Source organism: Camellia sinensis, chromosome 7 (assembly GCF_055761805.1).
Source record: "Camellia sinensis isolate YWXY chromosome 7, ASM5576180v1, whole genome shotgun sequence".
NCBI classification, from domain to species: Eukaryota; Viridiplantae; Streptophyta; class Magnoliopsida; order Ericales; family Theaceae; genus Camellia; species Camellia sinensis.
In genome coordinates, this window is record NC_138967.1 from 128783249 (window position 1) to 128807934 (window position 24686).

The window sequence follows — 24686 nt, forward strand, 5'->3', positions numbered from 1 at the left end:
CACGCACTGTCTTTTTCAGTTTATTTTCTAGTTTAATTAGGATCTTGTTCTATTATAAATAAATGTTGTTAGCCTTAGGTCAAGTAATTTTATTTTGGAGAATTAATGTCATTACAAGAGAAAGTATATCTTTTTATCAAATTCATAATTGTTCTGTGTTTGAGTGTTCATTTCATTACCTTTCCTGCATTACCCTCCCTCAATGACGAACCCCTTCATAGCCTTTCTCCATCGTGAACCCTAGATCTAGGGTTTTTCGATCTATGGTTTTGGAAAGAGGAGAAGAAAAAAAGAGGAAGAAGAGAATGGGTTGTGCGTCGCAGAGGTAGGGGTTGTACAAGTTGTATGTCATTGGGGTGGTAGGTCTCGCCGAAGTTACAGTTGCGATAGTAGTGGTTGTGGGGTGGTGAGAGTTGAGAGGGTGCTAGTTTTGGGGTAGAGAGAGTTGTTAGATCTAGGAATTAGCTGGAGGTGGTGGTGGGGGAATGGGGATAGGCAGGAAGTGGTGAATGAAGAAGGGGGTTCATAGGCAACAACATCTGGTGTTTTGTAATGCTATGTATTGAAATATTTGATTTTAGGGTTTTTGTCTAAAAATGTAATTTTTTTTGAGGACACAGTGACAATTTATTTATTTATTTTTTTAAGTAATGGTGTGTACTAGAATAATAGTGGCGTGTAAATATCTTACAGAGAAATTTCATTAATCCCCCAACTGGTTGATTAAATTAACTGAGTAATGAGAGAATCTTGATAGGTGTGGATAAAACAAGCCAAAAGAGATTTGTGCTCCACCAAATGATTGACAAAAATGTGGCTTAACCTCATCAAGACATGTGATCATCATTTATTGTAATGTATTCTATTTTTAATTAGTATAATCATATGATAGCTTCCAATTTTCGTGATTGGAATTTGGTTTTTCTTCCCAAAAATTGACCAGTCACATAAATACATTCCACATGTTTTCAGGGAATATGCTATTCCAATGATTGTTTAATGGAATCACATGGTTCAAGAGCTTCATATCATATTCATAAGGTATAAAAATAAGAATTAGAATTGTATGGGTACTAAGTAGATATCAACATTGGGTGAATGGTGGAATTAAAATACTTTATTATTGTAATTTAGCAAATCTCATATATAATTATTGATTAAAACTTCTGGACTTAATGGACACACGGTTTGTAACTTGACTCTGGATATTTGGGATTTACTATGCAATGAAGGGCCTAAAAATTTTTATAAAATTATATTTTACTGATACCTGTTCAAATGTGACATCTTATTTATGCATCTTATTAAGCTTAGGCTAAAATTTATCAAAGAAGTAATAGAGGTTGTATTGAGTTTTTCATATATATATATATATATATTAGGATTGAAAATTGTTTGGTTCGGTTAGAATTGAGAAAAAAATTAACATCAAAGTAACCTTTTGATTTTATTGGTTGAGGAAAACAAATGGATTGTGGTTTGGTTTTTTTGTGTTATTTTGTTTTGTTTTTGTTTTGTCAGTTTGACGTAGAAGAAGGATTCACATGAGATTTTAATAGGTTTTAGTTTTATTTTTTAAGGGTAATGTTGCTCTTCAGTTGGGTTTTCCAATTGAAGCGTCCTATTGGGCCTTTGTGGGCTCACGATGGAGCCTACATCAATGATCCGAACTATTTAGTATTTAGGACTCATCAACTACTTCATACTTGTAAAAAATAACGTTGATTAGATATCAATAGCTACTTGATCGGATCACATTGGTTTCAATAATTTATTTTTAAAATCACAGTTACTGTTGACACAAATTTCATCTGATCAAGTGGTTATCGATATCCGATTAATGTGGTTTTTGGTAGGGATGAAGTACTCGATGAACTCTAAACATTGAATAGTTTGGATTATTGATATGGATTTCGTAGTGGGCCAATGAAGCCCAACAACACGATCCAATCCCATTTTGGACTGGAGGCAAACCAAGGCCTTTTTATAAAGACTCGGAGAATCTCACATTAGGAATAAATGAAAAAAAATGATAAAAGTAATTGTATAAATGTTTTTCTCCCTAATTTTATTACAAAACTTGTATGATTAGTCACTTATCTTTTGATGCTTAAAAAATTAAAATATAAAAATATTTAAATATATTATAAAATAGACCAAAAATCCAAAACCCAAAATTTCAGTTGACAATCATATAATGTTTGGGTAGTGATGAGAATGAATATCATTGTGACACATTAATAATTCAACAACTTACAACATGGTTCCAAGTCTTTTTCAAGATTAACTTGATTTAGAGCATCATTGTCACTTGCCGACCTACCTCACCCATAATCCCAACCACTTTGCATCATCAGCATATATTAATGGTGATAACACCATTTTCATTTCACTTTTGGTAAGTTGGTAACATGAGATGAGAACATTTGTTGAGTCACTTGGGATGGCTTGAGATCACAGCCTCTTAAATTTACAATTGCGATTGGGTTGGAAAATTCTGTAGGACAAAGAGAAACGAAGTAAAAAAAATTTCCTTTTTTTTTTTCTTGGTTTCCTTCACTGTCATTTCGTTTGTTTTCTATGCAAATCACTCAGTGAATTCAAAATCCAAACATAGTCCTAAGTCACTTGGGAATTGGATGCCAACCAAATGCCATCAGATGAACAACTTCACAGCCCCATTTTTGTTCTTGTTTTCAAAATTTCAAGTTCAAGGGGAATCACAACAACCAGCTAATATATCAGTCTAATCCAACACTAAACAAAAACTTGAAAGTAACTTTCAACATCTCCAAAAGCCCCCTTATTAAAAATAATAATAAAATTACAAAGTACAACCATAATTGCATAATAAAAACATTAAAATTAAAAAATTGTCTTGCCAAAATTTTCTCAATTTCTCCACAGATCCTATACATGACATTTTCAACCTAGCTGCCTAACTTTCAGTATCAGAGGGTCAAAATAGGTATAAAAGAATATGAGATTTTGTGTTGATATTATACCTAACAGGGGCAGGAAGTTTGGAAAAACGACTAGCCCATGCAAAAAAATTTACCTAGAAGGTGAACTAGGATGCCCATAAGAGCGTTGGCTTGCTTGTCGTTTGCTATCACTCTTCCGTTTAATTGATTCCATGACCTCATCTTCTTTCTTATCATAAAAATCCTTGAAGCTAGTCATACGCCATGTACTTTTAGGCCTAACAGATTCAAGTTCATCGATATCCTGTTCCTCATCCTTCGGGGTGTACCTGTGATATTGCCAGCACAACTTACAGAAAAATATTGTAAGGGCAAGGAAGCATGTTGTGCCACAAATAAGGAATAGGTCCCAAAAGCTAGTGAGAGACAAAATATTTTCGTCAACTTGGTTGGCTTGCGCAGAGCACCTATTAAGTGATAGCCATCTATCATGGATTCTTTGGGGATCGCCATTCTTTGAGAGTAGTAGAATAGCAGTCGACAAGTCCATCACAACAGAGTCTCTCTGAAATACCTGAGTCAGGAAATTAAATATCATAATCATATTAGACATTTATGCCAATGTATCAAGTTACATGGAGGCTGTGTATTTGGATCAAGGATTTGTAGAGGAAGACAAAAAAGGATACCAAAAGTGAATGAAATGAAAGTTTTATTTCCCTTTTCATTTCTATCCTAAAATTCCCACTTAAATCCTTAATCCAAACATAGCCTAAAAATAACTTTGTCCAGAAAATCTCACTACACACAGACACATTTATACAATATTAGCAAGAACACCCACAATCTTACTTTCTTCTTGGAAATCAAATCATAGACATAAGCACTATTCAATAAATGAAAAAAGAAAGAAAGAAAGTAACATAAACACTAGAGCCTAGAAGCATATAAGATTTGGCCAACAGTCAAGTATGATATAAGATAAATATCAAATTTATGCAACAATGATATATTTTGGTCACATCTCATGGGTTTTGTTTTCTATTGATATTAACATGACAGCTTAAAACTTATCTGATCGAAGTTTGGCTTAGCCATTTCAAATATCGTAACAATAATTACTCGTTCAAGATTAAACTAAGAAAACACTTACAAATCCCCATCTGCTTTTTGTAAATTCTTGTCCCACAGTTCTAAATATGCAGTTGATCTTGTACAATAAGAGCTCAATGTAAGGAAGCTCGTCAACAATTGCAGCTACTCCCCCTACTTTTGGACCTTTGTGAAGGGCATCAACATATTCTTCCTGATTTTTTTTAATGTTTTGATCTAGACTCTACTATGTTGAGCTCTTCAATCAGATAATTGTATGCAAATGATCCATCTTGAACTCTAATTGAATTGGTACTTGTGATCAAGCTGTCAATCCCTTTAATATTTGACGTTAGCTGTTGCACCATAAGGATTGATGTCAAGCTAGCTGTGTAGCTTGAATAGATAATTAACACTACAAAGAGCCATAAGATCAGCACCAAACATCGCAGGGTGCTCACAAGGCTCTCTCCTGTGTTCAAATCCAAATAGAGAAATATTAATGTATTGCCACTTAAAAAATATCATGATGCAATAATTAAAAGTGAACACAATAGATTAGGCAACGCACTGTGTGCAAAAAACATTGTTGAGAAACTGAACCTGCAACATTAGAAGGGATCATTAGTAATTCTCTGACATCCACAAAGCAAATGGAGTGTTAGGCCAAGATGCTTAAATAACTACACCAGTTTTATACAAATTATTGTTACCACATAATCTATGATGTAATTCATTATAGTTAAGAGTAGTCAATTGAACCAGTAAACTCGCGCTATTTGATCTCCAAATAAATAAATAAATAAAAATAAAGACGTCTTACTGTTTATAGCATTCATTGAATTAGCAATACTTTTAACACATTAGATATTATGATTTGCCAAGAGATTGATAAGAGAAATTGGTCACTCAGGCAACATCTAGATCAATCACCGAGGTTTTTAATATCATTTATGAAACTACATAAATCAGAGGGCTTTCAATGAAGTTTGTGCTATGAGATACTAACCAAAAGATTGTTATAAGTTGTTGATTTGGTGGACCATGGAATTCATGATTCATTCGATGCTCAAGAATCCAAAAAACAGCTCCCACAAAAAGAAAAATGGTGCTAGTGAGACACCACATTTCCACATGAAAAGGCCTGAGGAAAGCAGAAGCACTAGATTTTTTCTCTTTGACAGGAACAACCATGACAAGTCCAGATTCCATGTAAGGCTGTGTAAAATCTACAATCCTTGTTTTGTTTGTAATAATTATAATGTCCCCCACAACTGTATCATATTTCTAAAGAAGGAAGAAGATTAGGGCAATATTTTCGAAAACCCTAAAGCAATCCAATCAACATATATTTTTAATCTACTTGGTTCATACCAATACCATAATTTTGAGTATAATTAATAGAAAATACTCACGTTTTCGGCGACATCGTTCACAAGATTGTTGCAGGAAGGGTTTCTTAAACCATTACCGTATAACATATACGTGTGGGGTACAGCGTAGGGCAACAATTTTACTGCATCTTCAAAGACATCAATACAGTATCCTTTCACCCCAAGGGGACCCTTGTCTTTGGTTGCATATTCTAAATAACTTACTCGGTTAGGCACTGCAATTCGCAAAGACTTTTCGTTGTTAAGGAACACCCACCCCCGAGGTTATTTTGTAGTTTCTCCAGGCCATATTACATTGTCAAGATGTTGGTTACTGGTAGACGTGTTTGAGGGCATCATATACAAGATTTTAGGAACAATAACAGAAAGACTAGAATAGTTTGACCAGTAACCAATCCTCTAAGACCCATTCCCACTAATGTTAAGAATATCAAATGCTGGAAGAATTAAATTCTTCTCTGAGCCAAATTGAATCTGACCAGTTAGACCTGTGAAGTTCATTCCCAGAAGTATCTGGAGCAGTTTTTGGCCTTCTTGAAAAGTACGAAGTCTTGTCAAGTGCAGTGTGCTTCCATTAATGTCGTACAACCTACGGTTGTAGGAGAACGAGATGTTCCCTCCTTCACTAAAGAAAACATCAAGTGCACGGACAAGTAGCCAAATGGAATCATAAGCATAGAGTGCACAAGAATTGAAGCTCGAGGTCTCCCTATATATGAAGTTTTTCCACCTAGATGTAAATGTAACAACCCTCACTTCATCTTAGTCATGCTCTCATGCATTTATATGATTTTGTCTTGTTAAGCTTGCATTTCAAATCTTGTCCTTGTTTTGCTTAAGTGTTACTGCATGCTTTGTTCCTTGCTTGGTGTGAGTTTAGCCGAGGTTGTCCTAAGCCTGGGTCGCACCTTTGAATCTCTTATACGTAGGACTATCTTGGAATCTTTTGGTTAACCTCTTTTGGTTAACCTCCACTCGCACCTTGGCATATTGGCCGAGATGTCACTATCTAGGCTGAGGTGTTCATCACCAAGGCTGAGATGTGTATTATCTAGGCCGAGATGTTACCTTGCACCTAGTGATCTTGTTCCTGGATTGGTATGACCTAGACCGAGGTGTGGCACAGCTAAGTCAAGTGTTGTCCTTCCTAGCCAAGATCATTGAGACCTTACTTGCCGAAGCATTGTCCTTAGCCGAGATCATTACCTGCCGGAGTGCCTATGCCATCTTGCTTGTTGAACACACTTTGTCATAGTCTTGTTTTTTCACTCAATCACCTTTTTTAGAAGAGCCAACCATCCGATGTCACGTGTCCCAGCAGAGGGTTAAGTCAGTGAGCTGTTGAGAAACACATCATTTTGTATCATATCCCTTGCTTTTAGAGAGAGAGGCTCTAGGAAGAAGAAGGAGGAGTTCTTAGAGAGGGAATAGATTTCCAAGCTTGATCTTCACACCTTGAGCCGTTAGATTCGTGTCTTGAGGTTAGAATCTTTATATACTCTTGTTGTTCTTATTGTTTATCTAGCTGCATTGCATGATCGAGCATGATTTGTAAGCCATGCATTGATTTAAAGTTTGGTTTTAGAAAGAGAAAGTGATATTCATGTGTTCTTGAATAAAAGCCATGTTTGATCCGAAAGCTTGCATCAAGATTCATGTTTTTTTTGTTTGTCATAAGATCTTCAAGTACGGGTACCCAGGTCCATGTTTTCGAACTCATCTCATGAAATCCCAGATTTCGTAATAGCAAGTTGTGATTGAGCATTCATGTTTTTCATGTTCTTCATGTTCATGTTCTTCATGTTCTTCAGCAGAGGGAAACCCAGATTTTACCGACTTCATTTCCTTGAATGTGGCCATCGGGACCACACCTCGGTAGGGAGGTGTGGGACCTCGGCCAAGACCTGGTTGGTGCCCATTATGTTTTCCTGAGATGAGAAAAAGTGTTTTGTTTTGGTCTGACTTAGTTTTGAAGGAATGCCGAGATCATTTGCATTCATGTAAAACTTGTTTGAGAGTGCATTCAATAGACTTTGCCATGTGTTTGTAGGACTTGGACTCTTGCTTTGACCCCGACGTTTGAAGAACCAAGTGAGTGGTATTTTTAATAAAGCTATGTTATGACATTTGATAAAGCTTTGCCTTACTTGTTTTGGAAAAGTATTTGTTAAGCATGAATGACTATCCCTATTTTGTGTATCAAGTATTAGCTTTGGTTTTGATAACATTTGTAGCACAAGTCCGTACGTGCTAAGGGACTATAAGCATTTGTAGTACAAGTGCGTACGTGCTAAGGGACTATGAGCATTTGTAGCACAAGTCCGTACGTGCTAAGGGACTATAAGCATTTGTAGCACAAGTCCGTACGTGCTAGGGGACTCTAAACATTTGTAGCACCTTTGATTATGTCATCCCTTGTATTATTGATGCTAGTAAGCATCCTTTGAGACTTGAAAGATTTGTTAGATGAACTTGATTTGTCCTTTGATTTCGTACAAGATATGATGAGTTTTGGTTTGATAAAGATCTCGAATATCATACATGCAAACCCCTTTATTAATTATATCATTCACTGAGTATCCAAGCCCACCATCTCCATATATATATGTAGGTGTTGAGCAGGACGACGGTGACGCCTAGATGCATTTGGCATGATGTTTTGGATTCATACTTTTGATAACATCTTGAAGACTATGCTTCTTGGCTTGTGATTCATTGTATTTTGCATATGTCGGCTTGAGAAGCCTTTTGATCAAGATGTATTATGTACTTATTCATTTGTATTCAAGTTGTAAGACCTCGATAAGATGTATGTCATTTCATTTGATCTATGCACAGCTCTTGTGGACTAATTAGAATTAACTTATTGCTTACGCACATGTGAGCCCCATATGTATACTCTGTTTGTGTGCGAATCTTTGTAAGTTGGCTTTTGGTAATCTCGGATTACTGGCCATCATGGCACCATTCTACTAGGGGCGAAATGGGGTCGTGACAGATTGGTATTAGAGCACGAGTTCTTTATAATACGTTATTCACACATTTTGAGTCCTAAAGAGCATAGGTTTTTCCTTAGAAGGATGTTAGGATTGCATCATATTGCTTGCTACTTGACAAGATGTGCATCATCTCGACATGATCATTTGTTACTTGCATACACGTCTATTTGTTCATTTTGTTTTAAAGTTACATTTTGCATACTCCTAGCATCATGAGAAGGGGTAGACCTCCAGTTGGTCGAGATCATCCCGAGGACAGATTGGACAGATTAGAAAGGTTGGTTGAAGGTTTGGTCCATGAGTTGCGACAACCTAGGCCACCGGACACTAGTACTACTTCCACCCAGGCCGAGCAGACAAACGGCCGAAATGCAGTTCCGCCTCCATCTCCTCCAATGCCACAAGTGCCTCCACAGCAAGCTTTGTATGGGGACGGCACCATAGCCTTGATCAGAGAGTTCAAAAAGATGAAACCGCCGAGGTTCCAAGGGGGTATAGAGCAGATGAAGGCCAAGGCATGGGTTTTGGAAATGGAGAAGTTATTCGAGATTTTTACCAGCACCGACGCCCAGAAGGTGTCATTAGCAGCATTCATGTTGGACGACGATGCACGAAGATGGTAGATGATGGTCCGAGAAGGCAACCCAAGTTTGACTTGGGCTAGATTTTTGGAGTTGTTCTACAACAAGCATTTTCCCCTCAGTGTCCGAGACCATAAGACCACAGAGTTTCAGACTCTGATACAAGGAAACAAGACAGTGGCGGAATACGACCATGCTTTTACCGAGTTGGCGAGATATGTGCCTCACATGGTCGATGGCGAATACAGAAAAGCTAGGAAGTTTGAAAGTGGGTTACGTGGACCGATACATGATCGAGTTAACATGCTCAACATGCTGACTTACGCCGGAGTGTTAGACAAGGCCATCCTAGCAGAAGCTAACTTGAACCGATATCAGAGTTCCGGAGAGAGCCAGAAGAAGAGACAGAATTATGACAATCGCTGAGGAGCATTTGATGCCAGGAAGAAGACGAACATAGGCAGTTCAAGCAACTCAAGACAGGAAGGTGGCACTAGGCCGACATGTTCAAGTTGCGGGAAGCCACATTCTGGAGTTTGTCGTTGGGTGTCTGGAGCTTGTTTTGAATGTGGTAAGGTAGGTCATCGTGTGAAAGACTGTCTGAAGGCAAATGTCAACGATGGCAAGAAAAATGGGAGTACTTCGAGCTCTGCACAGAACAGCAATGTCGGCAAGGCACAAATGAGGCAGGGCAGAGTTCTTGCATTGGTACCAGGAGACACTTAGAATGCTGAGACAGTAGTGTCAGGTATACTCCCAATTTGCTCTCAAGATGCATACATATTGATTGATTCGGGTTCTACACATTCATTTGTATTTGCTAAGTTTGCCGAGAAGTTAAATAGAGAACAGGAACCCCTTGATTATGTGTTATATGTGTTTACTCCATCTGGGAGAACTATGATTGTTGCATCCATTTATAGGGCATGTGTTGTTGTGATTGAGGGTGTAGAATTATTAGTTGATTTGATGCCGTTAAGCGTGAGCCACTTTGATGTCATATTGGGAATGGACTGGTTGGTAGCGAATCACGCATCTATTAATTGTGTTTCGAAGAATGTCACACTAAAACCCCCAAACCAAGCCGAGGTTATTTTCCAGGGTAAAGGAGTAGTATCCCCACCTTACTTGATCTCATCCATGAAGGCCTATAAGCTAATCCAAAAAGGGTGTCAAGGATATTTGTGTAGTGTACTAAGTAGTTTGAATGGAAACATAGAATTGGCCGACATCCCAATCGTTAATGAATTCTCCGACGTCTTTCCAAATGAATTGCCTGGCCACTTAGTCGATAGAGAAATAGAATTTACTGTTGACGTCATGTCGGGAACACAACCTATCTCTAAAACACCCTATAAAATGGCCCCAGCCAAGCTTAAGGAATTGAAAGTGCAACTACAAGAATTGTTAGATAAGAGTTTTATTAGGCCGAGCACTTCACCTTGGGGAGCACCAGTTCTATTTGTTAAGAAAAAGGATGGTACACTTTGTCTTTGTATCGATTACCAAGAACTTAACAAGGTAACCATTAAGAATAGGTACCAATTGCCGAGGATTGATGATTTGCTTGATCAGTTACAAGGAGCACGAGTCTTTTCTAAAATTGATCTTAGGTTGGGCTACCATCAGCTTAAGGTTAAAGCCAAGGATGTTGAGAAGACAACTTTTCGAACGAGGTATGGCCACTACGAATTCTTAGTAATGCCTTTTGGAGTAACTAATGCTCTCGCAGTATTTATGGATTTGATGAACAGAGTCTTTAAGCCATACTTAGATGAGTTTGTAGTTATTTTTATCGCCGATATATTGATCTATTCTAATAGTGAAATTGAGCATGAGAATCATCTGAGACTTACCTTGCAAGTTTTGAGAGACCGAAAATTGTATGCTAAGTTCAACAAGTGCGAGTTTAGGCTTTCCAACATTTCAGTCTTGGGGCATGTGATTAATGAAGAGGGTATCTTAGTTGATCCCAGTAAGATTGAAGCTATTGTGAATTGGCCGACGCCGACCAACGTGTCCGAGGTTTGTTGCTTTCTAGGTTTGGCAGGTTATTACAGAAAATTCGTGAAGGATTTCTCAAGGATTGCAATTCCATTGACACAATTGACTAAGAAGGGGGCGGCATATGAATGGACCGAGGATAGAGAGTCAGCTTTCCAAGAGCTAAAGACGAGGTTAGTCACAGCGCCAGTTCTTGTTCTACCGTCAGGTAATGAGGAGTTTCAGATTTATAGTGATGCATCGCATAAAGGTTTGGGTTACGTGTTAATGTAAGGGGTAAGGTTATAGCATATGCATCTCACCAGTTGAAACCCCATGACAAGAATTACCCTACCCATGATCTAGAACTAGCTGCCGTAGTTTTTGCTTTGAAGATTTGGCGTCATTACTTGTATGGAGCTTCTTGCCAAGTTTTCACAGATCACAAGAGTTTAAAGTACTTGTTCACCTAGAAGGAATTAAATATGAGGCAGAGAAGATGGCTTGAATTATTGAAGGATTACGACATGCAGATTCAATATCATCCAGGTAAAGCAAACTCAGTGGCCAACGCGTTGAGCAGGAAGTTGGTTGGGAATTCAGCTTGCTTGTCAATGATTTCAGGGGAGCCGACTATCATTAAGGAAGTGAAAACCAGACAGATGGAAGACAGGTTCTTCAGGAAGGTGATCGATGAGATTGTCACTAAGTCGAGGTCGGGGTATACCAATGAGAATCAGGTACTTAAGTTTGAAGGAAGAGTGTGCGTGGCCGACGTCCCAGAGTTAAAAAAGAAGATTTTGCAGGAAGCCCATGGTTCCAAGTTTGCCGTTCATCTAGGGAGCACCAAGATGTACCAGGACGTGAAGCAAACTTTTTGGTGGCCAAATATGAAAAGAGAAATAGTCGAGTTCGTATCCCAGTGTCTATATTGCCAACAAGTGAAAGCAGAGCATCAGAGGCCAACAGGACTTCTTCAACCCTTGTCAATTCCCGAGTGGAAATGGGAACACATCTCCATGGATTTTGTGGTTGGTTTGCCGAGGACACAAAAGGGTATGGATTCAGTTTGGGTTATAGTTGATAGATTAACTAAGTCAGCACACTTCTTGCTGGTTAAGACTACATTTAATGCCGATCGACTCGCTTCATTGTATATGACCGAGATTGTGAGACTTCATGGAGTGCCGATGTCCATTGTGTCAGACCGAGATACGAAGTTTGTTTCTAAATTTTGGCAGAGTCTACAAAGAGCTTTGGGGACCGAGTTGAGGCTTAGCACAACTTTTCATCCCCAGACTGATGGGCAAACAGAAAGAACGATTCAGACACTTGAAGATATGCTTAGACTATGTATATTAGACTTCAAGGGAAGTTGGGAAGTGCATTTGCCATTAGTGGAATTTGCCTACAACAACAGTTATCAAGCCAGCATTGGCATGGCACCGTATGAAGCTTTGTATGGAAGGAAGTGCAGATCGCCGATATGTTGGACCGAGGTAGGAGACAGAGCTTTGATTGGTCCCGAACTGGTTCAAGTGACAACTGAGAAGATTAAACTTATTCGACAAAGAATTAGAACTGCTCAGAGTCGACATAAGAGTTACGCCGACCAGAGGAGAAGAGAGTTAGAATTTGAAGTTGGGGATCATGTATTCCTGAAGATTTCGCCGATGAAAGGAGTTTCAAGATTTGGGAAGAAAGGTAAATTAGCACCTCGTTTTATTGGACCGTTTGAAATTCTTGAGAAAGTCAACTCCGTTGCTTATAGACTTGCTTTGCCGCCAGAACTAAGTCAGGTCCACAATGTGTTCCATATTTCGATGTTGAGAAAATATGTTCGGGATCCACTGCACGTGATTGATCATTTTGGGATTGTGGTTAGTGAAGATTTAGGCTACGAAGAGAGGCCGATACGGATTTTTGATAGGCAAGTGAAACGGTTGAGGAACAAATCGATATCGATGGTGAAAATCGAATGGAAGGAGCATTACGGCAAGGATGCTACATGGGAGATGGAAGAATAGATGAAAGTCCGATATCCGGAATTGTTTTCGGGTCAGGGTAACTTAAGTTTGGGGACCAAACTTCTTTAAGGGGGGTAGGATGTAACAACCCTCACTTCATCTTAGTCATGCTCTCATGCATTTATATGATTTTGTCTTGTTAAGCTTGCATTTCAAATCCTGTCCTTGTTTTGCTTAAGTGTTACTACATGCTTTGTTCCTTGTTTGGTGTGAGTTTAGCCGAGGTTATCCTAAGCCTGTGTCGCACCTTTGAATCTCTTATACCTAGGACTATCTTGGAATCTTTTGGTTAACCTCCACTCGCACCTTGGCATATTGGCCGAGATGTCACTATCTAGGCCGAGGTGTTCATCACCAAGGCCGAGATGTGTATTATCTAGGCTGAGATGTTACCCTTGCACCTAGTGATCTTGTTCCTGGATTGGTATGACCTAGACCGAGGTGTGGCACATCTAGGCCGAGGTGTGGCACAGCTAAGTCAAGTGTTGTCCTTCCTAGCCAAGATCATTGAGACCTTACTTGCCGAAGCATTGTCCTTAGCCGAGATCATTACCTGCCGGAGTGCCTATGCCATCTTGCTTATTGAACACACTTTGTCATAGTCTTGTCTTTTCACTCAGTCACCTTTTTGAGAAGAACCAACCAGCTGATGCCACGTGTCCCAGCAGAGGGTTAAGTCAGTGAGCTGTTGAGAAACACATCATTTTGTATCATATCCCATGCTTTTAGAGAGAGAGGCTCTAGGAAGAAGAAGGAGGAGTTCTTAGAGAGGGAATAAATTTCCAAACTTGATCTTCACACCTTGAGCCGTTAGATTCGTGTCTTGAGGTTAGAATCTTGATATACTCTTGTTGTTCTTATTGTTTATCTAGTTGCATTGCATGATCGAGCACGATTTGTAAGCCATGCATTGATTTAAAGTTTGGTTTTAGAAAAAGAAAGTGATATTCATGTATTCTTGAATAAAAGCCTTGTTTGATCCGAAAGCTTGCATCAAGATTCATGTTTTTGTGTTTGTCTTCATAAGATCTTCAAGTATGGATACCCAGGTCCATGTTTTCGAACTCATCTCATGAAATCCCAGATTTCGTAATAGCAAGTTGTGATTGAGCATTCATGTTTTTCATGTTCTTCATGTTCATGTTCTTCAGCAGAGGGAAACCCAGATTTTCCCGACTTCATTTCCTTGAATGTGGCAATCGGGACCACACCTCGGCAGGGAGGTGTGGGACCTCGGCCAAGACCTGGTTGGTGCCCGTTATGTTTTCCTAAGATGAGAAAAAGTGTTTTGTTTTTGTCCGACTTAGTTTTAAAGGAATGCCGAGATCATTTGCATTCATGTAAAACTTGTTTGAGAGTGCATTCAATAGACTTTGCCATGTGTTTGTAGGACTTGGACTCTTGCTTTGACCCCGACGTTTGAAGAACCAAGTGAGTGGTATTTTTAATAAAGCTATGTTATGACATTTGATAAAGCTTTGCCTTACTTGTTTTGGAAAAGTATTTGTTAAGCATGAATGACTATCCCTATTTTGTGTATCAAGTATTAGCTTTGGTTTTGATAACATTTGTAGCACAAGTCCGTACGTGCTAAGGGACTATAAGCATTTGTAGCACAAGTCCGTATGTGCTAAGGGACTATGAGCATTTGTAGCACAAGTTCGTACGTGCTAGGGGACTCTAAACTTTTGTAGCACCTTTGATTATGTCATCCCTTGTATTATTGATGCTAGTAAGCATCCCTTGAGACTTGAAAGATTTGTTATATGAACTTGATTTGTCCTTTGATTTCGTACAAGATATGATGAGTTTTGGTTTGATAAAGATCTCGGATATCATACATGCAAACCCCTTTATTAATTATATCATTCACTGAGTATCCAAGCTCACCCTCTCCATATATATATGTAGGTGTTGAGCAGGACGACGGTGACGCGTAGATGCGTTTGGCATGATGTTTTGGATTCATACTTTTGATAGCATCTTGAAGACTATGCTTCTTGGCTTGTGATTCATTGTATTTTGCATATGTCGGCTTGAGAAGCCTTTTGATCAAGATGTATTACGTACTTATTCATTTGTATTCAAGTTGTAAGACCTCGAAAAGATGTATGTCATTTCATTTGATCTATACACAGCTCTTATGGACTAATTAGAATTAACTTATTGCTTCCGCACATGTGAGCCCCATATGTATACTCTGTTTGTGTGCGAATCTTTGTAAGTTGGCCTTTGGTAATCTCGGATTACTGGCCATCATGGCACCATTCTACTAGGGGTGGAATGGGGTCGTGACAGTAAAACTCTTTTTGAGATCAGAATCTGGGGTGTGATGGTGAAGTGCAATAATCCCTTGTAACAGATTCATTGTGTTAGGATCAATTGATTCTGATGAATCTAACACAGAAGGAACCCAATCTGTAGCAATCCAAGTATAGCCTGCAGTCAACATTCGAAGCAACTTTGCTACTGAAAAAATTGTCAAGTCGGAGTCTGGATTAACATGAACAACATAAACCCGAGATTCCATCATGTTTACTCTAACTAACAAGTCATTTTTCTAGAGGCTCTGGGAGTAAAGGCAGCCTTATAAGAAATCTCGGCATGCTTCTTTGCATGGGCATCACCTAATACAGAAATCTCATTTCTTCTATAATCATTATCGACAAAGATGGTGACTACCTCCCTTCAGGCATAAAATTCAATCAGATCAGCTATTGCATACATCTGGAAATAGTCACTGTGTGTATTACGGAGGAAGTAAGGGAACTGCAATGCCGAAGGCGTTGGGTCTGTTGCCGCAAATGACATGAGCAACACATGAAGTTCATTGACAACATGAGAAATAACATGTGCTATTCTAGAAGACTGAGGGCCAATTACAGCAACCACATCATTCTCCATCAACTGCAAAGCTACATAAGTAATTAAAGACAACTTATCAAAATTTCTCATTTCTCATTTCTCATTTTGATGCTTGAGAGAGAGAGAGAGAGATAAGCTAGTTCAAATTTTCTCACTTAGTTGTCATTCTTTTTCATTGACAGGAGTTGTCGGTCACAGAATTTATTCATTATTCATAAATTTCACTTGAATATAATGTTGGATGTGAAGTGCAAGAATGCTTTTTTTATTTTTGTATTTTTTTATTTACCATCTTTGAGTAGGTTAATTAGTGTTGCCTGTGATCTAGGAAACATTAGTTATTTCTGATGTAGTTTTCGCTTGTTAATACCAAAACAGTTAATGATTTGATAACAACTATCCTTTCACAGGTGCAATATCTAATTAGATCAGTACTTGAGGGTTCCACCCTATGTCATTTTATTTATACATGCTTATAATTCAATGTTCATACAAATATTAGCACAACTATTCGTTGTCATATCTACGAACCATTAGTCATAACTTTCAGGAATGAAAACTCCAATGTCATACAAACACATAACAAATAAAGTTCCCAGAAAACAAATATCAAAGAGAAAGAAATGAAAGTACCAAACTAAACCAAGAGCAAACAGAAAATGCCCTTATGCCAAACTCGACATTCTAGTTATCATAAAAAATACAACAACAAAGACATCAAAAGACTTCTTTGTCAATGGTTGGTGTAGTAGGACAACATCCATAGATCAAGACTAAAATATGTTCAACAAAGTCGGCAGTTTGGTTGCAATTCTATAACTAGTCTTCTAAGAAGACTAGGAACATGGCGTTAAAAGCATAGATCTTCAAAAAATAGTGCAGTTATAAGAAACTCATACTGAGACTCTATATCCAACAAAGAACTTGATACTCAACAAAAAATATAATTAGTAGCGAACTCCTATTATACCAAGGCAAGGAAGTATTCCTTAAAAACATTTTCTGTTTTGGTAGCATCAAGTAAAGACAGTTCTTCGTCAATACAAGTGTATAAATTCAGAGATTACCTTCCACAATTCCAAGGAAGCCGCTGCAATTCGTGTCATGCAAAATAAGATTCAATTTCATCCCAGCAAGAACAGTTGAATCAGAATTGACATCATCAACCGCAGCTTCAATTGCTGGCTTTGCTGATCGTCCAATAACAGAATTGAAGGTATACAAGGCTCTAATATTCACTACACTCAGCTTGGAGGAAGAAACACTAGCATTTGCAGTCCTACTGATGACTTTCATAGGCACCCACATACAAAATAACACCACCATCAATGTTCTCCTAATGAATGGACCAGTCTCCATTTCTATGCAAGCCAGCAATTGCCTAACTGATTATTCAGCAATTTCAAATTAGCATTGTTTCATGAAATTTTCAAGAAATCATACACCTGTTAACAGATGCAACAAGCAAGTGAAGCTTACAATACGGAACTTGAAGATATAGGATCAAGATTACCGCACAAAGTGGGTCCCAAACTCTCAGAACCCAAGTCCTCAAAATAAAAAATAAAAAAGAAAACCCAAATAATGTAGGGATATTTAACAACATAAAACCAAAAAATTGAATTCATAGAATAATTTGAATCTGAAATTTATTACACAAGAACAAACTTATATGGGGAACTAGAACAAGTTTACATGGGAATAATCTAAGTCCTAATATTTTAGCTACCCATTATTGTAATCATATTAATGTTTATACATACACACATATAAGCACATGCATTGGATATGTATATTGTTAGAACAAGAAATAACTTAGAAGAGGAAATATGTGATTTTGTCATTGTGTTTCCTTATATTATGCCTTATGGCACTCCTGTAATTACTCAGTATTATCAATATAAAAGGGAATGAAGTCTACCTCATTCCTTAACTCTTTCTCTTATCCAAAACTACATGGGCGCTGTTTGGGAACATAGTTTTTTGTTTTTTTTTTTGGTTTTTTTTTCACTAAAAGACAAATTGGTTACAAAACCAAAAAAAAAAAAAACAAATCCAAACAAAATATCACATCAAACCCCATAATCATTTCACTTTTTCTTTCACAAACATCACATCCAACTACAAAAAAACTCAACTATCTTCCCAAACACAATTTTTTTTCTCTAATAATATCCTACAACTAAAAAAATCTATAAAAAAACTCACTTCCCAAACACCCACATGGTATCAGAGCCAAAATCCTAGCCCATACCTTTTTCTGTTTTGTCGGCAAGCACCCTACTATCACTGCCGGCAGCTCTTTCTTCCCAGGAGTTCAGTTAGCCCCATAGCCGCTCACCCAGGCCATCGACAGTCACCCACAGCCTCACCCAAGGCATCGACAGTCACCCAGTCTTCTAGGGAGTCTATCAGCAGCCTCTCTGGCACCCTAGGGGCCTATCGACAGCCTCTCGGGCTTTCATGGCCTCCGTCGGGGTCTTGTTTGACTCCTCGGCTTCGGTCGGCTCTCTCAGTCGACTCCGTTTCTATCACAGTTCGTTCTTCTCTCTCTTTTTTTCTTGTAATGCTGTAGGTAGTTGTTAATGGTGTCAACCTAGTTATCTATATATATATATATTAAAAAAAACCAAAAAAACAAAAAAACACAAAAAAAAAAAAATGATGATCCATTAAAAAAAAAAAAATAGGACAATTATTATTCTTTTGATGATCTTTTTGTGGTCATAGTGTGCTTTCCTCCTCCATCTTCCGAGTTTGTAATTGGCATTGGGTTTGAGGGTTTCTTAGTAGACTATTCATGGCAGATTTCACTAGTGAGTCCACAACTTCTCAGCCGCCTAAGAGCGAGAGTTCCTTTATCCCTTCTACTATGACTGATAATCTCAACCCTGGCTTTAAAATCACCATTTCTCTATTGAATGGTCAGAACTATCTAGCGTGGTCGCAGAGTCTGACTATTTTCTTGAAGAGCAAAGGAAAGATGGGGTATGTTGATGGCCGAATACAGGCACCCATCACCATAGACCCGAGTTATGATCAGTGGGAGATCACCAACTCCCTCATTATGGGTTGGTTGATCCATTCTATAGTCTCAGAGATTGGAGAGGGCTATCTCTCTATGAACACTGCTCAGGATATTTGGGAGGTCGTGACTACCACTTACTCCCGGAAGGGGAACTTCTCACAGGCTTTTGAGTTACATCACTCCATTGAATGGTGGGTCTAAGGTGAGATGACTATCCTTCAGTATTTTACCTCCCTTAGCAATGGGTGGAAGCGCCTTGATCACCTTCAGGATTACAAGCCTGTATGTCCCATTGATTTTGTCGGTTGCCAGATGCTTGTGGCGCAAGAGAGGGTCTTCAAGTTCTTGGAAGGCCTCAATGTGGAGTATGATCCAGTTCGGAGCAGAGTTCTTGGCATGGATGTGCTTCCTTCTCTCCAAGAAGCCTTTGCTTTTGTGCAGAATGAGGAGAGTCGCCACTCTACGATGCTTCCTTCTCCTACTACTGATCGTTCGGCCTTGGTTTTTGCACCCCCTCAAGATGGCGACCGTGTGACTCATGGTCCTCGTCCTTCATATGAGAAGCATAATCTTTTCTGTGACTACTGCCATAGACCTCGCTACACACGAGAGACTTGTTGAAAGCTGCATGGAACCTCCTCTGGTGGCCGCGGAGACCATTCTAGTACTCGAGGGGTAGGTTTGGTCAGTCTAGAGGCCGAGGGACCAATGCACGAGCACATCTTTCAGACACTGTTGAGTCACCATCTTCATCTCTAGTTGTCTCCTTTGCTACTGATGTTTCGGGGTTATCTGCCTCGGATTTTGAGATTGCTCTTTGCCACTTGCTAGACCGTCTAGCCTCCACTTCTACTACAGGTGCACCCTCTTCTTCTTTTGCCAATTCAGGTAACTTGGCTTCCTCTCCATATGCAATGCTCTCTCATACGACTGTACCATGGATTATTGATTCTAGTGCTTCCGACCATATGTTTGGCTCCTCTAATTTATTTTCAGAGCATAACCCCTTCTTAGGTCAGGAAAAAGTGCGTATTGTTGATGGTACTACGTCATCTGTGTCAGGGAAAGGTTTAATTCATGCTACCTCTTCCCTTCCATTGTCCACTATCCTCCATGTTCCAAATTTTGGTGTTAATCTTTTATCTTTGAGTCGTATTACCCGTGACTTAAATTGTAGCGTGACATTTTTTCCTGATCATTGTCTTTTTCAAAACCTCATCACGAGGAAGAGGATTGGCAGTGGTAGAGAGGAATACGGTCTCTACATTTTGGATCAGACCGACAAGCTGGCTCATTCATCTATTCAGTTACTATCCACCAAGGAAGACATTTGGCTGTGGCACCGTCGCTTAGGACAACCCTTTTTTTTATTACTTAAGCATTTAGTTCCTTCTGTGTTTGAGAAAAATAATGTGTTAAATTTTCAATGAGTCTTGTCAACTTGGAAAACAACACAGAGCCTCTTTTGGTCATTCTATTAATAAGTTTCCTTCCATTTTCTTTGATTCATTCTGATGTATGGGGTCCATCCCGTTTTGTGTCTTTAACCAATCAAAAATGGTTTGTTACCTTCATAGATGATTGTTCCCGGGCCACTTGGGTCTATTTGATGAAAGATAAAAGTGAGGTATTTTCTGTATTTCAAAACTTCCATAAAATGGTTTGTCCTCAGTTTGAGGCGGTTGTCAAAATTCTATGTTCTGATAATGGGGGGCGAATATATTGACTCTGGTCTTGCCATTTACTTCGCCATTCATGTCATTATTCATCAGACTTCATGCACTAATACCCCTCAACAAAATGGTGTTGCAGAACGCAAAAATTGCCATCTCCTTGATGTCGCTTGTTGTCTATCCTTTGATATGCGGGTTCCTCGATCCTATTGGAGGAAAGTGGTTCTCACGGCCACTTATTTGATTAATCGACTTCCTACTCAAGTCCTTCAGAAACAAACCCCTCTTCGTTCGGGTTGACCTCTTCTGGGTTTTCCATTTCTTCTAAGACTTTTGGCTGCGTTTGCTTTGTCCATAATCATTCACCCACTCGTGGTAAATTCGATCCTCGGTTCCTTAAGTGTGTTTTTCTAGGTTATTTTGCCACCAAAAAGGGTTATAAGTGTTATCATCCTCCCACTCGCAAATGGTTTGTCTCCATGGATGTCGCTTTTTTTGAGTCTCAGCCTTACTTTCCGACCTCCCCAGTATCACAGTCATCCTTTCAGGGGGAGCCTTGGTGTGAAGAGATTCCTGTTGCACTTCCGCCCGTGGTTGAACAGATAGAAGATGATGAGCCAACAGTTGTTAAGGAAAAGGAAACAGGCAGAGTTTATATCAGGGATAAGGACAGACAACAAGTCACCTGGATGTAAGAAACTACTTTTCTTCCTCTACTGCCAACTTCTCCGAATGAGTGTCCAGAGTCAAACCCCTCCTGAGAGTCTAGGTAATTCTGATTCTAGTGCTCCTATTCCTGATGTTTCAGATCTTGATGTTCCTATTACTAATAGGAAGGGGGTTAGGTCATGTATTCAATATCCTATTACTAATCATGTCTCTTATTCTAATCTGTCTTCGTCATATAAAACTTTTCTGTCTAAAGTGTCTTTTGTGAGTCTACCTACCAATTTTCAGGATACTCTCTCTATTCCTGAATGGAAGCATGCCATGATGGAAGAGATGAGAGCTCTCAGCAAGAGTGGCACTTGGGAGTTAGTGGATTACCTAGAGGCAAAAATCCAGTTGGGTGTAAGTGGGTGTACACGGTAAAACACAAAGCAGATGGTTCCATAGAATGGTACAAAGTAAGACTGGTTGCTAAGGGTTTCACTCAGACTTATGGAGTGGATTACCAGGAGACATTTGCACCGGTTGCTAAGATGAATTCTATGAGAATCTTACTCTCTCTTGCTGCAAATTTGGATTGGCCACTTCATCAGTTTGATGTGAAGAATGCCTTCCTTCATGGAGATCTAGCAGAAGAGATCTATATGGATATTCCTCTTGGTTTTGCGGATGCTAAGTCCAACGGTAAAGTATGCTGGCTCCGAAAGTCACTTGATGGACTAAAGCAATCTCCTAGGGCTTGGTTCGAAAGGTTTGCTCAAGCTATGCTGAAATATGGGTTCAAGCAAAGTCAAGCCGATCACACCTTGTTTTTGAAACACTCCTCACATGGTAAGACCACAACTTTTATTGTCTATGTTGATGATATTGTTCTGACAGGAGATGATGTGGAGGAGATTCCTCGTTTGAAAGAATACTTAGCCAAGGAGTTTAAAATCAAAGACTTAGGCTATTTGAAATATTTTTTGGGCATTGAAGTAGCTTGGTCCAAGGATGGCATCTTCATATGCTAGATGAAGTATGTACTTGACTTGCTAAAGGAAACTGGAATGCTTGGAAGTAGACCATGTGATACACCTCTAGAACCGGGCCAGAAACTGAGCGAGGATCAAGAGGGAGATCCAGTGGACAGGGGGAGATACCAGAGACTACTGGGAAAGCTCATATACTTATTCCACTCACGTCCAGACATTGCCATTGCCGTGAGTATGGTGAGTCAGTTTATGCATGCTCTGAGAACTTCCCACTTAGAGGCAGTTATGAGAATCCTGAGATACCTGAAAGCTTCTCCGGGAAAGGGTTTATATTTCTCGGAACATGACCATCTCAGTGTGGAGGCATTTACTGATGCAAATTGGGTTGGATCCATCACTGACAGACGATCAACTTCCGAATATTGCACATTTGTTGGTGGCAACCTAGTCACATGGCGAAGTAAGAAACATAATGTGGCTGCTAGATCTAGTGTTGAGGCAGAATTTAGGGCTATAGTTCAAGGTGTATGTGGGTTACTATGAATTAAACTATTGTTGGAAGACCTGGAAATCCATCAGAATGACTCCATGCGACTATATTGTGACAACAAGGCCGCAATCAACATAGCTCATAATCGAGTTCAACATGATAGAACTAAGTATGTGGAAATTGATAGGCACTTCATCAAGGAAAAACTCACTAGTGGTATCATATGTTATTCCATTTGTGAAGACTGAAGACCAACTAGCCGATGTTCTCACCAAGGGGCTAGGGAGCAAACCATTTCATGGCATTCTCAATAAGCTGGGAATGAGATATATTTTGTCACCAGCTTGAGGGAGAGTGTTAGAATAGGAAATACGTGATTATGTAATTGTGTTTCCTTTTATTATGCCTTATGGCACTCCTATAATTACTCAGTATTATCAATATAAAAGGGAATGAAGTCTACCTCATTCCCTAACTCTTTCTTTTCTCTAGAACTAAATATATATATATATATATATTAAAAAACAAACAACTTGGAGAATCATTATTAAATTGTATTGCAAAACCCCACATGGATGAATAAATAAATGGATAGGAAGTGATAGAAATTGTAAATAAATAAGAGATCCTCACAAGCAGTGGAGTGAAGGGTGCAAACCAAGATTTCCTGGGAAACCCAGCTCTAGATTAGTTTTTGAAGAGTTGTTGTCCATAAATATATACATAAATATTATGATATTGGTGAATGCCTAGGCAAGACAGAACAATGCTACACAAATATATTCCCAGCTAAAAGAGAGCTCCAAATGTATTCTCAAAATAGTCTTGCAATTTCAGTAAAGAATCATTCTCGCCTGTATTTATTCACCTCACACTAGCTTTGTACAGTGAGGGGAAATTATCCTGTGCGCACATTTAGGGGTGCACATTATCTGTAACCTATCATAAAAATGTATAATTTTATCATAAAATTTTGTAATATGAATCACAAAATGTGTAATCTCATAACAAATTAGCATAATAAAAATTTCTAAAATTTTGTAATTAATCTTGCAAAAGTTTGTGATTTTGTGGTTAATGTTATAAAATTTTATATCTTGGTTACAATATTTTTATTATGTTAATTTATAACGAGATTACACATTTTATAATTAATATTACATAGTTTTGTAATAAAATTATATATTTTGTGATAAGTTACATAGGATACCGTTGAGGATTTCCAGAGCTATCTATTTGGTATTTTTATTTTAAAAAAAAATAAGGGGTCATTGAGATCTATCCATGTCAACCAAAGGACAAGAAATGGTGATTGTATTGTTATATGAAACACGTGACTTCCGTACTAATAGCATATGCAATATTAGAAAATAAAGTAAATTACAATAACCTGCATGAGGTTTGGACAAAAGATAGTTAATCCCATATTTTAACATAATTATTTACTTTTGTTTAGTTAAATTAAAATAATTAAAATTAACATAGATAATGGGTCAATACTAAAATAAACAAAAATAAATATACACTTTAGTAAGAAATATATGGCAATATCGTTTTCTTAATTCATATAATTAATAAATTACCAATTAAAAAAGACATAATTATTATGTGAATTAAAACAATAAAGTAGATTAGTGTAATTATATTAAAAATATGATGGCCACTACATTTTCACCTAATCTCAAGGAATGTGAATGTAATTTATCCTAAAAAGTAGTATCTAAATGTAATTTACCTTAAAAAATACTATCTCTGTTATAAATTGTTGGGATAATTACAAAAAAAATCCTCAAAGTTAGACCCTTATAACAAAATAAACCATGATTTTTTAATTTTATCAATTTAAACCCTAAACTTTTGACTTGCTTTCTATCTAAACCATTTGTCTATTCTTGTTAAGTAAAATTGATTGAAAATATACTTTTTTAATCATTAAACTCTATGAAAAAGAGTATTTTAGACATTTTATATATACCTACATTGAGCT

At 38.2% G+C, this 24686-nt stretch overlaps 1 pseudogene across 1 annotated transcript; it reads right to left on the reverse strand.

The window, feature by feature from the left end:
• Positions 1-3459: 3459 nt before the first annotated feature.
• LOC114259535 (glutamate receptor 3.4-like) lies at positions 3460-23617 on the reverse strand (annotated as a pseudogene). The gene is made up of 7 exons (XR_014336068.1): positions 23333-23617; positions 16933-17250; positions 15305-15915; positions 5432-6165; positions 5026-5303; positions 4588-4619; positions 3460-4488 (listed from the first exon to the last, which is right to left on the reverse strand). The product of XR_014336068.1 is annotated as a glutamate receptor 3.4-like (transcript).
• Positions 23618-24686: the final 1069 nt, after the last annotated feature.